Source organism: Oryctolagus cuniculus, chromosome 6 (genome assembly GCF_964237555.1).
Source record: "Oryctolagus cuniculus chromosome 6, mOryCun1.1, whole genome shotgun sequence".
Taxonomy (NCBI): domain Eukaryota; kingdom Metazoa; phylum Chordata; class Mammalia; order Lagomorpha; family Leporidae; genus Oryctolagus; species Oryctolagus cuniculus.
Genome location: NC_091437.1, coordinates 87,801,258 through 87,818,150, shown reverse-complemented (window position 1 = coordinate 87,818,150; position 16,893 = coordinate 87,801,258). Strand labels below are relative to the sequence as shown.

The 16,893-nt window shown below is 40.0% G+C and overlaps 1 protein-coding gene and 1 long non-coding RNA gene across 3 annotated transcripts in view; one reads left to right on the top strand and one right to left on the bottom strand.

Moving 5' to 3' along the window:
* The window catches only part of NKAIN3 (sodium/potassium transporting ATPase interacting 3), a 772,255-nt gene that overhangs the window by 692,367 nt on the left and 62,995 nt on the right, over positions 1-16,893 (bottom strand). The window lies entirely within an intron of this gene.
* LOC127490577 (uncharacterized) overlaps positions 4,044-16,893 on the top strand; it is a 59,975-nt gene continuing 47,125 nt past the window's right edge. Inside the window, exon 1 of the long non-coding RNA XR_007918610.2 lies at positions 4,044-4,534. This is a non-coding gene — a long non-coding RNA (uncharacterized lncRNA). The remainder of the gene's footprint in view (positions 4,535-16,893) is intronic.

Below are 16,893 nucleotides of genomic sequence, written 5' to 3'. Positions count from 1 at the left end.
CATGCAAGGTTGCAATATGTTGGTAATGTGCTAAGGATCAAACCAGTATAAAAAAATCACATTAACTGGTTTGCTATAATATTTGAAAAAGAATACTATACAATTAAAACTACAGAACATTGCAGAAAGAAAATAAGGAAGATACAAATAAATGCAAAGAGATCCCATGTTCACATACCAGAAGACTTCATAGTGCAAAAATGTCAATAAGTTCTCAAAGCAATCAATAGATTCAAAATTTCCATGGCATTTTTTTCAGAAATAGAAAAATTCCATATTATAATTCATATGGAAACACAAGAGACCCAGATTAGCCACAACATTCTTTTTTAAAAAAATTACAAAACTGGCAGAATCATGATTCTAAAACTTATTACAAAGTTATAGTAATCAAAACGGTAAAGTAGACATGAAAGCAAATATATAAGCCTACAGAGTCCTTCACATAAAACAAAAAGATTTTTGACAAAGATGTTAAGACCACTCAGTGAGGAAGGACAGTATTCAATAAGTTTATTTATTCAATAATTAGTACTGAAAACTGTCCACATGTGAGGAGCTGGCTTTGTTGCACAGCAGGTTAAGCTGCCACTTGTGATGACAACATCTCATATCAGAGTGCAAGTTTGAGTCCTGAATACTCTGCTTCTAATTCAGCTTCCTGCTGATGTGCTTGGAGAGGCAGCTGAAGATGACCAAGTGGGGCCTTGCTATGTGAGATACCAGGATGAAGTTCCTGGATCTTGGCTTCACTTGGGCCCAGACAGAGCTTATAGTCAGGTATTTGAGAAGTGAGCCAACTGATGGAAGGCTCATATTCCCCTCCCCCACTCTCCCTTCCTACCCCAGTCCCATTACTCTAATTTTCAAATAAACAAATAAATCTTTGAAAAATATTGTTGGACCTTACCTAACAGCATGAACAAAAACAAAATAAAAATGAATCAAAATAAATATAAGACCTAAAACTGTAAACTGCTTAGAAGAAAACATAGGGCAAAACGTTCATGACCTAAGATTTGGCAGTTATTCCTTGAACATGACATCAAAGGCAGACACAATCAAAGAAAAAATAGGACAAATTGGACACCCAGAGAATTAAAAAACTTATGCATATCAAAGAACTACATCAACAGGGTAAAAAAAGCAAACCACAATATGGGAAAATATTTGCAATTTACATATACAATAAAAGATTACTGCCCAGAAAATATATGCATATATATGTCTGTTTTTGATTTTTAGGAGTTATAAACAACAAAAACAACAAGCAAAAACACTTAACTCAAAAATATGTGAAGGGCTTAAAGAGACACCTCTCCACAAAAGACATACAACTAACCAATAAGCAGATGAAAAATAAATTTCAACATCACTAATGGTAAATGGACTTCAAAATCAAAAGGAGACAGCACTTCACAGCATCATGGCTACTATTTAAAACAAACAAACAAAAATAGAAAGCAATAAGTGTTGGAAAAGATATGGACAAATTAAAACCTACTGCTGAGAATGGAAAATGGTATAGCTGCTACAGAAAATGTATGGCAACTCCTCAAAAGAATAAACATAGAACTACATGGCCCAGCAATTCTATTTCTGGTAGTAAAAGCCAGGGTTCAAAGGGACATTTGCAAATCAAAGTTCACAACAACTTTATACAAAAGATGCAAACAAACTAAATGTCCCTTGACAAAATGAGTTATGTGTCAGCAATCTTTTTCAAGACATAAAAATTATGTACAGGTGTTGGCACTATAACACAGAGATTAAGCTGCTGATTAGGACACCCACATGCCAAACTGGAATGCTGGTTCAAGTCCCAGCTACTCTGCTGCCTATGCAGCTCCCTAATACAGCATCCTGGGAGGCAGCAAATGATGGTTCAAGTACGTGGGTCCCTGCCAGCTATGTGGCAAGTTCTGAGCTCTTGGCTTTGATCTGGCTCAATTCTGGATGTTATAGGCATTTGGTGAGTGAATCAGTGGATGGAGATTCTTTCCCTTTCTTTCTCTCTACCTTTCAAATAGATGAAAAATAAATAAATATTTTAATTATGCATACTTACTATGTTATTGAAGCAATTCAATAATATCTATTATATTCTACACACATTAATTACCAAGGGTCTTGGGAAGCAGAAACACCTCAGGATAATATTTCTTTTTATGTTGTATCTTTTCTTTTTTTTTTTTTTTTTACATCAAAGAAGGAAATAAATGTCCAAGCTTTTCAAGCTCACAGCCATGACAGAATAGCCAATTTGCTATTTTGAAGTGTCAGCCTGTTGAGGTTGATTCGTTCTGAGAGGAGGAGCATGGTGAGGGCAAGAATCACCACAGAGACCACGGAGTCAGGTGAAAGCAGGCCTGAGGCGAGCAGCCTGCAGAAGTGTTTATTTCAGTTGCTACAGCAGCTTATATAGCCAAGGCAGCCAATCTGGTCAAGGGGCGGTCTATGCCTTAACCAATCACACCCTGTTGCTAGGCAGTTTCTGAAGCCATCCAATCACAGCCTGTTGCCAGGCAGGCTCCACTGTCATGTGGTTTCCGAAGCCATCCAATCATGGCCTGTTGCCAGGCAGTTTCTGTTGCCAGCAGCCATCTTGGCAGGGCCTTCTCATTCCACATATGATCCTGATACATCTGCACACCAATGTGACAGAGAGAGACAGCGTCCCCTTGATTTCAGCAAGTAGGTCCCTCGGTGTTTTGTGTGCTGTTCGGTTCTGTGAGGGCGAGCACAGAACCCCCTCCTACACCCCTTTCCTTGTCCTTGTCCTTGTCCTCGGTTGAAGTGACCCCAGGTTAGGCACATACCGCCCAGAAGCGTACGCTGCTTCTCGGCTCCTCCTTTTACTTTCGGTTCACCCTGCCAATTCACACAAGTGACTGATCATCCCAGAATTCGGAACCAAGTCATCTTCCCTCACTCGAGAGAGGTGACGCTCCGGAGACACCGTGTGGGCATACGGCCTTGACCTAACAAGTCAAGGAAGTCCCCCACTAAGCACAGGACATACGTATGATCTGATACACTACTGTCTGTTCGTCTAATGTAAGGAACCCCCTGCATAATGACATCAGCTGCTGAGTTGCTAGGAATTTGCTTTGTTACGGCAGCAGTGCTGTGCGTGTCTTTCCTTTGGCTAAAGTTGGCAGAGCACACCGCTCTTAAGCACTCAAACATGGGAAAAATATCCCCCTCTTAGAATCCCACACAGATTACCAAACATAGTGAATCTGTGAGTGATAAGAACCAGTCACTCCAGGCCTCTGCCTCACAGACAACAGTTGATGACTTAGGGAGAGAGAGCTTGGACAGTGAAAATGACAATGCAGCAAACAAGGTAGCAGACAACACAGCAATGCCTAGTCAGCCACTCCCCACATACCCATGGGATGAACTCAGACGACCTCAAAGCAATAACCCATGCGAGGTCATCCCATCCACACCCAGTCTGGATCCCCACATTTGTGGCAGTCCCTAGGCACCCCAAGCTCTCAGAGCAGTGCTAGACCTCATCCCACCCGCATGTTTGCCGTAAATGTAGGAGCAGATGCAGAATTCAGGCCCTGGATTCCAACGTCTGTAAAAAGGCTTCTGCTAACCAGGGGCCGAGGATATGCTTGTGTCTTTCCAGACAATGTGGGACAGCCCATCTGGGTACCAGCCAGAAACATCAAGCCTGCAACTAATAGTCAACTAGAACCAGCTGAACAAGACTGAGAGTCCGCCTTGTTAGTGGACGCAGCTGCCCTATCATCCTGCCCTGAGGAACTGCCCATAGCCACATCTGCTACTGTTTTATACCCACTAGCTCTGGTCAGCCACTCAAAGGGCCCACAGCCTGCATGTGGTAACGCCATTCCTGATTACCATTGTTCCTCATTCCTACCCCCATCGGAGCAAGCACTTCTGTGGTCTCCCATTTTGAGTGCTGGTTAGTCAATGATGGGTAATATCCCCTGGGGGACAACCTAAGACAGGCACAGCCGCGTACAGAGACCACATGGAAACGGGGACAAGAATGGTATGGCCAAGAATCATGCCTCCCGTTGCTCAAAAATAAACGAAAAGGGGGAAATGTGGTGGAATGAGAAGGCCCTGCCAAGATGGCCGCTGGCAACAGAAACTGCCTGGCAACAGGCCGTGGTTGGATGGCTTTGGAAACCACATGACAATGAAGCCTGCCTGGCAGCAGGCTGTGATTGGATGGCTTCAGAAACTGCTTGGCAACAGGGTGTGATTGGTTAAGGCATAGACCGCCCCTTGACCAGATTGGCTGCCTTGGCTATATAAGCTGCTGTAGCAACTGAAATAAACACTCCTGCAGGCTGCTCGCCTCAGGCCTGCTTTCACCTGACTCCCGTGGTTTGTGTGGTGACTCCGCGCCTCTTGCCCCCACCACGCTCCTCCTCTCAGAACAAATCAACCTCAACATCAGCCAAAGAGAAAGCTGCATTTCTTTCTCACTAGCAGGACACTGCAACGTACAAACTGTTCATCTTTGAAGACCCCATTGCTCTTGTTAGTAAGTAGTCACAGTGGTTTACATATGTCTTGTTCTGTTGACTTTTGTGGAATGTGGTGTTTTTGTTCTGGTTTTCCTGGAACTTTTTTTTTTTTTTTACTTAAAACAAAGAAGACCGGAACTTCATGTGTTACCTTGCTCTTCTAATGAATATTAACTGAAAAAATTCATTATGTGACAATTGGCACAACAGCTCCTCTCTCCAATATGCATATTATTAATTCAACATATAGTTGGTGTCTTAAAATTAAATCAGTCTGGGTTTTGAATTATTTTTAGGCTGGGTTTTGAATTATTGTTAGGCCAGGAGGAGATTATTTAAGAAGATTTTAAATTTAATTTTCCTATTGACAAATATATTTCTTAGATTGTAATTCTTATTTAAAAGATTCCATTTAGTGCCTGGATGAATCTATTTTACAAAGGTTTGTGGTCTTTATATTTCAGTCAATCTTATTTATAAGCAGTTTTAGGTTTATAGAAATAGGAATAGAAAAAAAAAAGACAACTCTCATATACCTCTTTCCTGCAAAAATATGGGCTTGAATATAAAACACTGTTTAGTGCTAGCACATTTCTGCCACTGTCACAGAGACCAAATGTTAACATTCTTTTATCCACTCTCCAATAACAGAACTTAAACAATTTAACCAAACAAAATCTTGATGAAAATATTATCAATCCGCTTTTTAAAACTGCCATTTATTATACAAAGAGTTAGTTGCACTTCACATAAGAAAGTTCTTCTTTTTATAAATGGACACCAACCTTCAGGGCAGAAGGATTTAAAGCTCTATGTTGCGCACTAGACCAAGATGGCTATGTCCCGATTTCTGCCTTTCTTTGCCTAATCATGCCTGCTTCTCTCAGAGGCATTCACATTTTAGATACTGGAAACAGGGTTACTCTATCATTCCAACTGTCCAAGATAAACAACCTATTAAAAAAAAGTGTTTCTCTTGCTAAATCAACTCAAAGAATTGTTATGTACTATTGGGTGACCCTAACAGAATTAAAGCACACCTAACCTTAACTCGTGCAACAGATCCTTAACAACCCCGGAAGCTACCTTGGAAATTGAGGTCAGGACTCTGTAATAGTTGGATCTTGGATTGAAAATCTTCTGAATACTGTGATAGAAACCTAAGGAATAATACTATCAAAGGCATTATGTTTCCATCCTAATTTATACTCACAGTTAATTCCCATCTGCTAGCTCAACCCCCAAATGCCCACACAGCTGGTACTGGGCTAGGTCAAACCCAGATCCAGGAACACAATCCAAGTCTTCCATGTGTGTGGCACAGAACCACTTACTTGAGTCATTCCCGCTGCCTCCCAAGGTCTGTATTAGCAGGAAAGTGTGGTCTTGAGTTGGAGCTGGGTGTCAAATTCAAGTACTCTGATGTGGGGAGTGAGTATCTTCACCAGTGTCCTAAGCCTAGGCTAAACACCTGCCCCTACTTTCTCTTTTTAAGTAACTGCAATTTACAGTTAAGTAGTGGCTGTAAATGGATTTGCTGTGTTTGTCATAATAACAAGAGATGTTTCTTGTGTGATGCTCTTCCTCTGCAACCTGTTTACAGCAAACACCAAGCTGTTTTATCCCAAATACCTGCAAGCTGAGCATAGCTAATGCAAACAAGCAAGCTAGATAAACCATTCACCTGCAACTTCCACAAGTTAGAGCTTTTAAGACTTAACATCCTAAAACAAAGATTTTCTTCACAAGAGACATTTGCATTTACTAGTCTTGATTATGGATCTTTGTTGCATCAGATTTGGATAGTATCTTAACAGATATTATCTGTTAAAAAATCTGCTGCAAAACAAAGATTGTTTAGGTTATTAATAAACATATCTGGTAAGACAGAATCCTTCTAGCCTCACTTCAAATAAGTAGAATTCCCTTCAAGTAAAGAATGCCTATCAAAGAAAGTTCCAGAGGCAGACATTTCATCTAGCACTGAAGACACCAATTAAGATGACTGCATCTCACATTAAACACCCAGATTTAATGCTTGGCTCTAGCAATCGACTCTAGCATCCTGCTAATACTCAGGGAGACAGCATGACGATTCAAGTAATTGGGTTCCTGCCACCCACCTGGGAGGCCTGGATTGAGTTGCAAGCTCCCTGCTTTAGCACTGGCCCAGATCTCGCCATTATGGGTTTTGGAGACTGAACCAGATAATGAGGGATCTCTCTCTCTTTCTCTCTTTCTCCTTCTCCCTCCCCCCTCCCCCTCTCCCCCCTCCTCCTCTCCCCCCTCCTCCCTCTCCCTCTTCCTCCCTCCCTTCCTCTCTATCTCTATGTCTATCTCATCCCTATCTGTCTCTCCCCCTTCTCTCTCTGACTCAAATGAAAAAGCAAAAAAGATTAAAGTCATACATGCTAATGCTAACCTGACACAAGTGAAGGAGTTATTGCTTAGATTCTACTTCTACTAAACAGACAGAAGCGTTTTGCCAAACAGAAAGAAAGGGTACATATCAAGACTTCAACTGGAGCCAGGTACTGAAATTTGAATATAGAGTTCCTTTCACATGGAAAGATTGGTTTCCTATCAATACAGTTAAGCCTATTCTACTACAGATAGAATGAACTAAAGTCAAAGAAGAGTCTGATTTCTTCACACATCTTGGGATCTCATTATAGCAATGAGGACTTTTCCCTTTCTCAATTTAGATGGGCAAAGTGGGACCTGACTCAAGGTTTGGTAAATGACACCGTAAAGTTACACTGGCTCTCCCCAAAGCCAGAGTGTGATCCTGGATTGTGTCAGTAGAGTGACAGTTTAGCACAGCAGAAACGTTTTCTAGAAAGTTATTAAGTAGGAAAGAGCTAAAATTTGTTCAGTACTATGTTTCATGTACTTAATTCACTTTTGTATTAACTGACTAATATTTTAAATCTTCCCTTACCATCTGATCCTGAAAGCCTGAGTAGAAACTTCAGAGACATATTCAGAAAATGAATTAAATAAGGTAATCTTCCGTAAGACAGGTTGCTTTTAATCCATCTAACATAAAGACAGATTCACAATTGTAGCACAGAAAGACACATGTATACACTTAATTTCACTTCTCTTCAACTGAAAACATTGCAATATCTCTCTGTTCACAGTGGGATTTGTCTTGTTAACAGTGATGGATCCAGTGCACTCTACATGGCAGGCCCTGCATTACTCAGGGTTTTCAAGAGGTACAGAATCAACAGAATAGGTATATAGTATGTAACGAAGTATTTAATAGGGCATTTGGCTCAAGCAATTGTGGCAGCAGAGAAGTCCCAAGACATGTCCTGTGCAGGCTGGAGACCTAGGTAGTAGAGCTTAGTCCAAATCAGAGAGTTAGAATCAGAGAGGCCAGGGGTGTGTGTCAATGTGTGGCTCAAAGACTGAATGCCAGCAAGGGGGTATAAGTTCTAGAGTCCAAAGGCCAGCAACTAGCATACAAGATAGGTGTCAACATCCCAGCTCCCAGAACACGAAAGGAGTTCCTGTTCTATATTTAGTCCCTCCAGACCCCCAGCTGGTTGACGGTGTCACCTGCATTGCTAGGTCTTGCCCATCTGGTCCACTCAGAGTCACAAGCTACTCTTGTTTATAAGCACCCTCACAGACACATCCAAAATAATGTTTCCAGGCTTCCAAGTATCCCTTAATCCAGGTAAGCGGACATCATAGATTTAATCGCTGCAGTCCCCAATAAATACATTGAATAACTGTATGAATAAATAAAAAAGTAGGACTATATGGAACAATCATAGATATGGTCGGTCTGATTATAAATTTGTGCATAGTGAATAGCTGTGTTAATGTATATATCCTTTAACAAAAGGTGCTAGAATTCGTATAATGCAATTCTGAAAGGAAGAAGTTTTTTTTGCCATTGGGAATATATGAGTGAAATAATTACAAATTCCCCAAAGTAGAACCAAACCTTTTCATGCATTCAGCCCTTTGTGTCTATTATTCCCGTAAGTAATATTTATTTTCCCCTTGAGTTCCTGATAATTAATATTAGCTTTTTCGAAATTGCTGACATTTATACCCTAAGCACTTTCTTCTCTACAGAAACACTCTATGTCAGTTGTGTATCAATACTTGCATAATTGCACTATCATTTCCCACTGGATTTTAGAAAAGACAGAAAATCAGAATTCTAAATAGAATTCTACAAAAAAAGAATGCATTTGTCTTTCAAAAACATAACTTGGTTTAAATGACTTAGAGCAATGAGATCACTCCATTCAATCAGCAGAACTGGCACTCTACAGGAAATCTAGATTATCTATTTGATCAATAATAGGGAATGAGAGAGAGGAGGGGAGAGAGAGATTACACAAAATAGATTGTTTTGTAGGACTTGAATACATGGAATTACTGCATTTGTCATTAGTTCGTAATGACATTACAATACAGATAAGTACCAAGTACTCCTTGTTTCTTTTCTGGAAACAATAGTTGCTAATGGCATGAGAGATAGGAGTTGGCAATTCTTAGTAAGTTCCTTTGTTGTCAGTATTTACCTTGGACTTATTTTCACACATCTGTCCTCAACTAGCAACTGTTCTCTTCCTGAAAATTGGAAATGGAAACATCCCTAATAATTCATTAGGAAGGAAGTTTTAATATTCAGTTTCAAACTCTTGGCTTCTACTGGTAGTTTTTTGGAGGATCATAAGCCTTTGTTGTGAACCCAGAACAATTCCTTCTTCCCATGCATAGTGTTTAAATTGAACATGCAGAGGACCCTGTTACCACAGGCTAAGCAGCTGACTGCAATGCAAGCATCCCATATTAGGGTGCCAGTTGAAGTCCTGGCTGCTTTGCTTTGATCCAGATCCCTGCTTATGTGCCTGAGAAAGGAGCAGAAGATGGCCCAAGTGCTTGGGTCCCTGCCATGCACTGGACACATTAAGATGGATTCCAGAATCTTAGCTTCAGCCTGATCCAGCCCTAGTTATTGCAGCCATTTGAGGAATGAACCAACCGACTGAAGATTTCCCTCTCTATCTCTGTCTTTGTGTGTGTGTGTTCTTCAAATAAATAAATAGATATTTAAAAATAAATTTTATATGCAAAAGTAATGCTAGTGAAGGGCTTTGGAAGGATGGGATCCTTGTATATTTACCTCCTCTATATTTTTGAAAATTCATCCTGTCTAGCTTGGTGATAATGAAGATGCCAGTGGGGTGATCCATTCTATCCAAAGGCAACCAGAATTAATCATGCTCATTGACATGATTTACCTATATTCCCTAAATGTCATTTTCCTCCACCTCTAATACTTTTTTATGTGAGTGACACCCAAAAGATTAAGCAGCTGCAAATATATAGTTTCCATTGTCCTATGGTTAATTACATTTTTAATTATGCATTTTATTTTTTCCTTTGTATTTACATAAAAGGAATAAATTTATATAAAGAGAAAAAGTTTCATGTATTCAAAGCATAATGTTACTCCTCACTTCCCCTCCATCCCTCTCTCAATACTACCCCTCCTTCTTCCTTTCTCATTTTTTTTTAAATTTCTACAATGACATAATTTCAATTTACTTCATAATCACAAGCTTAACCTTCCAATAAATACAGAATTCACCAACATATGTTTTCCCTGATTTGTGTTTAATTAAATTTTAAAATAGAAAGGCTACATAACTTAAATACATCCATAGACTGTAAATCTTGTGTCCAACACCATCTATTTCAAAAAGATACGAACAAGTTCTTCTTTAAGTCAGAAATCTCATCTAGTTTATCTCCTTGAAAGTATACTGACTTTCTTTTTTCTCATAGAATTTCATTCTCCTCTATAAATATTTTTTTCTAGAAAGCCTTGTTCAACTGAACCTATGACTTTGAAACAATGTATCCATAATTAAGTTTTTATTTTCTGTCCCTATAAATCGTTCACACTCTCATAGTCACATTACTATTTTGAAGGCTCCTTTCCTTTGGTGCCCCAGTGGTTTTACTCCTGTCTATACCACAGTTTACCACAGTAAATGCTGAGGGGTGAGTGAGTGGTGAGCCTTTCCTATGCTGAGCAGAATGGAATTTAGAATGGGAACAGGGAAAGGGAGCTCATTCCCACCACAGGCACCATTCAGGCAGATTCAAGTAGAATGATCAGGATTCGGGGGTTCTGACCCTTGTCCTCCTAGAAATCCTCATGCCCAGAAACACCTGGGAGAGTCTTCACCTGCCCTCAAGGGCCAGCACACTCCCATCTGAAAACCACTCACCTGAAAGCTCATGGATACCACAATTCTCAGAGGATCTTCAAATTGTTTGAAAAATTCCCCATAAACTTGTAAGCCTTTGGACCACCCCACTGGCATCTTCATTATCACCAAGCTAGACAGGATGAATTGTCAAAAAAATAGAGGAGGTAAATATACAAGGATCTCATCCTTCCAACGCCCTTCACTAGCATTACTTTTGCATATAAAATTTATTTTTAAAGATCTATTTAAACTTACAGGTTAAAGACGCTGGAATCACAGGCTCTCCCAGCCTACTTTGCAACATCCCATTGGGGGCTCAGGCAATGAAATGACCATTCAGTTTCTGGTCAGACAGGCGAATGTGGGAAGTGCATTTAGAGCTACCATGTACTGTCAGAATGAATTTAATGAAATTATTTGAATCTCTGGATGGCCGTTTTCTCCTCTTATAAAGGCTATTAATGCTACCTTTTGTGAAGAATAACTGAGGCGATGCATTTTTGCCATATCTAGCACATTATACACAATGCATTCTACTTTTGCTCTTTTTCTGCCCTGTAATCAGATCTAGCTTAAAGTTTGGACATAAAATGCCAGAAAACAACTGAAATATTTAATTCTCATGCTTTCATTTTTGTTTTTTGTTTTTTGTTTCATTTGGTTTTTAAGCCAAGTTTTCAGTGTCTGCATCTCCACAGTAATTCTTCAGAGGGGGTCTCAGATGTAACCCAGGAGGGAGATGAGTTTGAGGAGAGATGGCCTCCATTTTGCCCACAAATTGTACTGCATTGTTTGGTCTTGACTCAGTGTGCTGGTTAGATGGCCTTGATTATGACTCTGGATTGACCCCTAAAGCTCTCCAAGCCAGAACAGCAACACTTCCCATCTTCCAAGTGATCCCAGCATTATCACCACTCTTCCACACCCATTCCAGCTTCTCGGGCTTGTCTGTAGCAGAGGGGTCACTTCCCTAGTTGGTTTCATAACCTCATAAAAGTCCCATGTCAGACACAAACACTTTCCAGGTCTGTGCAGGCACCTTGTGCACCCCCAAAGAGGGGCAAACAGAACCAAGTCTGCTTACTCTGTACTTGGCCGAATCTTTCAAGCAGTGGCAGCATTCAATTTTGCTTTATGTAACCTTAAGACTCATAAATAAAGCAGCTTACAAAACTAATAATTTTTAAAAATTAAAGAGGAAGGTCCATGTACTCTAGCACCTGCAGTAATGTAGGAAGATTCACATTATGGAATGCTTTTCAAATACTTTTCATTGTTTTTTTTTACCTTCATACTATTTGTTGAACTCTTTTATTCAGTGCAGGGTTAACTTCATTGTCATTAAGTAAACTGAAAGTTGATCTTTATACAAATTATGAGTGGGAATGGGAGAGGGAGGAGGATGAAAGGTTGGAGTGTGAGTGGGAGGGAGGGTAGGGTAGGAAATATCATTATGTTCCTAAATCTGTATATATGAACAACATGAAACAAGTATAACTTAAATAAAATAAAAAAGGTAAGAAAACCAAATACTTTGCAAACTTGTCACTCTTCAAAAAAAGGGATTGCTTGACATTGTTAGAATTAATATCTGCAATTTGCTTCATGGGGCCTTAAACATAGGTGTCTTTCTGATCCATTAGTTTTTCTAGCCAAATTCAGCTGTAAAAGTTCATTCTCTGAGTTTACATAGGTTAAAACATAGCTAAAAAGTGTGCTTTCACAAACATGATAATGACTTGAAAACTATCTATACTTTACGCCTTTTTTTATGCTAAGGCTCACTTAAAATTCTCTTGTCTTTTTAGCATGTAATTGTCTCACACACCAAAGCATAAGAAGGCCATCTTAAAACAAATTACAGGCCACCGCCTTGGCTCACTTGGCTAATCCTCCGCCTGCGGCTCCGGCACCCCAGGTTCTAGTCCCAGTTGGGGTGCCTTATTCTGTCCAGGTTGCTCTTTTTCCAGTCCGGTTCTCTACTGTCGCCCTGGAAGGCAGTGGAGGATGGCCTAAGTGCTTGGGCCCTACACCCACATGGGAGACCAGGAGGAAGCACCTGGCCCCTGGCTTCGGATCGGCACAGCGCGCCAGCCATTTGGGAGGTAAACCAACAGAAAAGGAAGACCTTTCTGTCTCTCACTGTCTAACTCTGCCTGTCAAAAAAAAAAAAAAAATTACAACATTTTTATATTTTATGAAAGTCACAATTTACACCACAGGTCACCAGGTTGGCATTGTATTACTAAACATTCTGTTTTCTGAAATATATCTTTGGAATTTTTCTTCATGTATCAGGGCTTATGAAACTAATGTAGAGTTAATGTGGAATGCAATACATATAGTTGCAAATAGAATGAAGACAAGTCCCAGAGATAGTCTATGTCATATATTTCAGTGTGTGTAGTTCATGCACTGCCCGGACTATTTTGAGATCTGCTATTATGTCAAAAGTTTCATTCTCAACCCCTATCACTGCTTCAAATATCTAACAGCACTACCTGCCTTCTTACTAAACTATTGTGCGAACCTATTTCTATTTCAGAAAACAGAAAAATCTGAACTATCATACTTATCAATGCTCAACCCCAAATCAGGTAAATACCTCACAGAATTATCTAAAGTCCCATGGTTGAATTGTCTGGAGGTAACAAACCTAGTGATATGGGAGAGAACAAGTTTAGGATTAGAATTCAGGTTGCAATCAAGTCCATTATTTTTCTGTTGAGATGTAACTTAGAACATGGCAACTACCAGCTTCACTGAAGTATGCCCTGACCAAGGGGAGTGACAGTTTCACCCTCTGCCATGGATTAGAATTTACCTATATCTGTAGCTCCTTGCCTTCAAATCCTTCTGAATGTGACTTATATGAACATTACCAAAATAGGAACTACTGTAACAGAACAGTTTCCCTTTATTGTAAACACAGGTTGCTTCTTACAAGCATATATGACTTAGAAATTCAAATGGAAGTTTATTTTGACATTTTATATCTTTTTAATGTTATTATTGCCACTTCTTGATCATAGTAAAATGCATTTATTTCAATTTGAACATACTACAAATGCACAAATATTATTTTTAATACAAATACCAAATGAAAACTAACATTTTATAAAACAAAATATTGTTTTGCATATAGCTTTGAGTATACTTTAATATAAACAGATATTTGCAGTTTTAAACATGTTTTTAAGATAAAATACATTTTCTAGCCAGTGTGAATCTTAATAAATTTCAACATAATCAGAAGAAAATAAGGTTTTCCAAATATAAGCATGTGTTTGATAGATCACTTACTTTTCCAAGAGTGAGACAAAATAATATGGATTTTATTATGAAGGGAGGTCAGTACCTTATCTCATTAATCAATGGGTTGTGTAGATAGATCTTCTACTCTAAAATTCAAGGGTATTCAGCCGATCAGAAATTTCTATTTCCAAATTTAATGTTTCCTCATACACATGCTTATTTCCCTACTTCTGCTAATGATACTTTACTTTTTTCAGGAGCTGGCTTATCACATGAACTCAAGCTCTTAGATTTTCATCATTCTTTTCATTGCTTCCTGCAGTGAATCCATTGCCAATTCTGCTGATCCTACGTGAAGAAAGTAACTATGATAGGTGACCACTTTCACACCTCTTCCCAAGTTGTTACAGTAAATGTTCTCTCATATCCATATTTCCTGTGGGCAGAATAATCCTACTAAAATATAGCCTTTGATCTTGGCCTTGCCTGATACACCTTTACAGTCTTTACATTCCCATATGAATTAGATTCTAATTCCTTAAGCTGGATTAAGGCTCTCACGGTTTTATAGAGACTGACTCAGCTGTCTTGACAATTATACTTTATGCATCAGCCTGGAAGATGTGTGCATCAGGCCACATGAAACCATGTCCTGAAGCTTCCTTATTATCTTCAGACATGGGTAGTGAGGAAAGCTGAGGGCCTGAGGACTCTATCCAATAGGCAAGCCTTACAGGTTCACAGCTCACTGGAACATTCAGGGCTGTTTACCGGGGGGAAATCAAAATAATTTTCTTCAGATAACTGTCAGATTAATTATGTTCTCCCACAGGTATTAGAAGAAGGCTTTGACTTTAGATTCAACCTAGCTACTCAGCCAAGCCTGTCCTGTCTTTGTGTCCTAGATCACAGGTTCTGACTCAGTGCATGCCCTTCTAAGCTGTTTCATCTGTAGTGTCCTGTGCTGGAGGGAATGCTATATCTGAGTCCTTCCATTTCAGTCACTTTTGTTGATTTCTGTTGATTTTAATCTCTCTTCCCACACAACCTTAACTTGACACTAGTCTCTTAATTTAACTCTCCATTCAATTTAAATTCAGTTTCTGTCACTCCTCGTAACTCACATTATCCAAGAAAAACTCAACTAGAATTACTACCTCTTATTGTCTACAAACAAAACAAAACAAAACAAAACACCTCGTAGGGGTCCACATTGTGGCACTGTAATGGTTAAATCATTGCTTGCAACACAGGCATCCCATATGGGTGCCTGTTCAGTGCCTCAACTGCTGCACTTGCCACTGCCTGCAGAAAGCAGCAGAAGATGTTCAAGTGTTTGGGCCCCTGCCACTGTGCAAGAGACTTGGATCATGCTCTGGGAGCCTGCCTTTGGCCTGGCCCAGCCCTGCCTATTGCAGCCATGTCTCTCTTTCTCTCTCTCTCTCTAACTCTATCAAATAAATAAAAATAAATGTTTAAAAACATAAAAGCTAGCCGGCGCCGTGGCTCACTAGGCTAATCCTCTGCCTAGTGGCGCCGACACACCGGGTTCTAGTCCCGGTTGGGGTGCCGGATTCTGTCCCGGTTGCCCCTCTTCCAGGCCAGCTCTCTGCTATGGCCCGGGAGTGCAGTGGAGGATGGCCCAGGTGCTTGGGCCCTGCACCCGCATGGGAGACCAGGAAAAGCACCTGGCTCCTGGCTCCTGCCATCGGATCAGTGTGGTGCGCCGGCCGCAGCGCGCCGGCCGCGGCGGCCATTGGAGGGTGAACCAACGGCAAAGGAAGACCTTTCTGTCTCTCTCACTGTCCACTCTGCCTGTCAAAAAATTAAATAAATAAATAAATAAATAAAAGCTTTGTTCAATTCATATAAGATTTATTGCATTCTGCCTAGCATTTTCTATATGCATTTAGTAACACTTCATGGAATAAAAACAACTTGAGGCCAAGCCTTATGCTTTTTTCATCTCCCATAAAACACAAAATTATGTTTACACAAGTTTTCATGAAGCTAAACTGAATTTATGCCATAAATGAAAAATATATGTAAACTTTTGCTACAAATTGATGTCTCTTTCTTCTTACATTATTATATTTATTTTTTTTTTTTTTTGACAGGCAGAGTGGATAGTGAGAGAGAGAGAGACAGAGAGAAAGGTCTTCCTTTGCCATTGGTTCACCCTCCAATGGCCACCGCGGCCGGCACACTATGCTGATCCGAAGGCAGGAGCCAGGTGCTTCTCCTGGTCTCCCATGGGGTGCAGGGCCCAAGCACTTGGGCCATCCTCCACTGCACTCCCTGGCCACAGCAGAGAGCTGGCCTGGAAGAGGGGCAACCGGCCTTCTTACATTATTATAAAGGTTCTCTATCTCTAGTACTTATTAGTACTAAGTAAAATGTGTGGTGCACAGTGGTGCTTACAAAATGCAAGTAGAAGGAAGCAAAGAAGAGAAAAAAAAATTGTGAGAGAAAGCAAAAGGAGAAGGATGGGAGGAGGAGTGAAGTAAAAAAGAAGGGAAGGAAGAGAGGGGGCTTTATTTTATATAGAATTTTGACTTAATTTCCACTGAATTTCAGAAGAATAAATCTACTTATGCAGTACTTTTTACTAGAAGAGAATGAATTAATCTCTGGGGGAACCTATATATTTCTTTTAAAACAATAGAGCAAGATGGCATTTAAAATGGAACCACATGTGAGAGCTTAGTGTGACTAGCAGAAGCCAGCTGCGCAGCCACCCAAGGTCTCACAGGTGGCAGAACCCTGACCGGCACCAGCCCCTGGGCTCTGTAAGCCAGAAACCTGAACACATTTCAGCAGTGAAGCATTTCTTGGGAGGGATTCAAATTACTCAAACTCATAAAAATCAA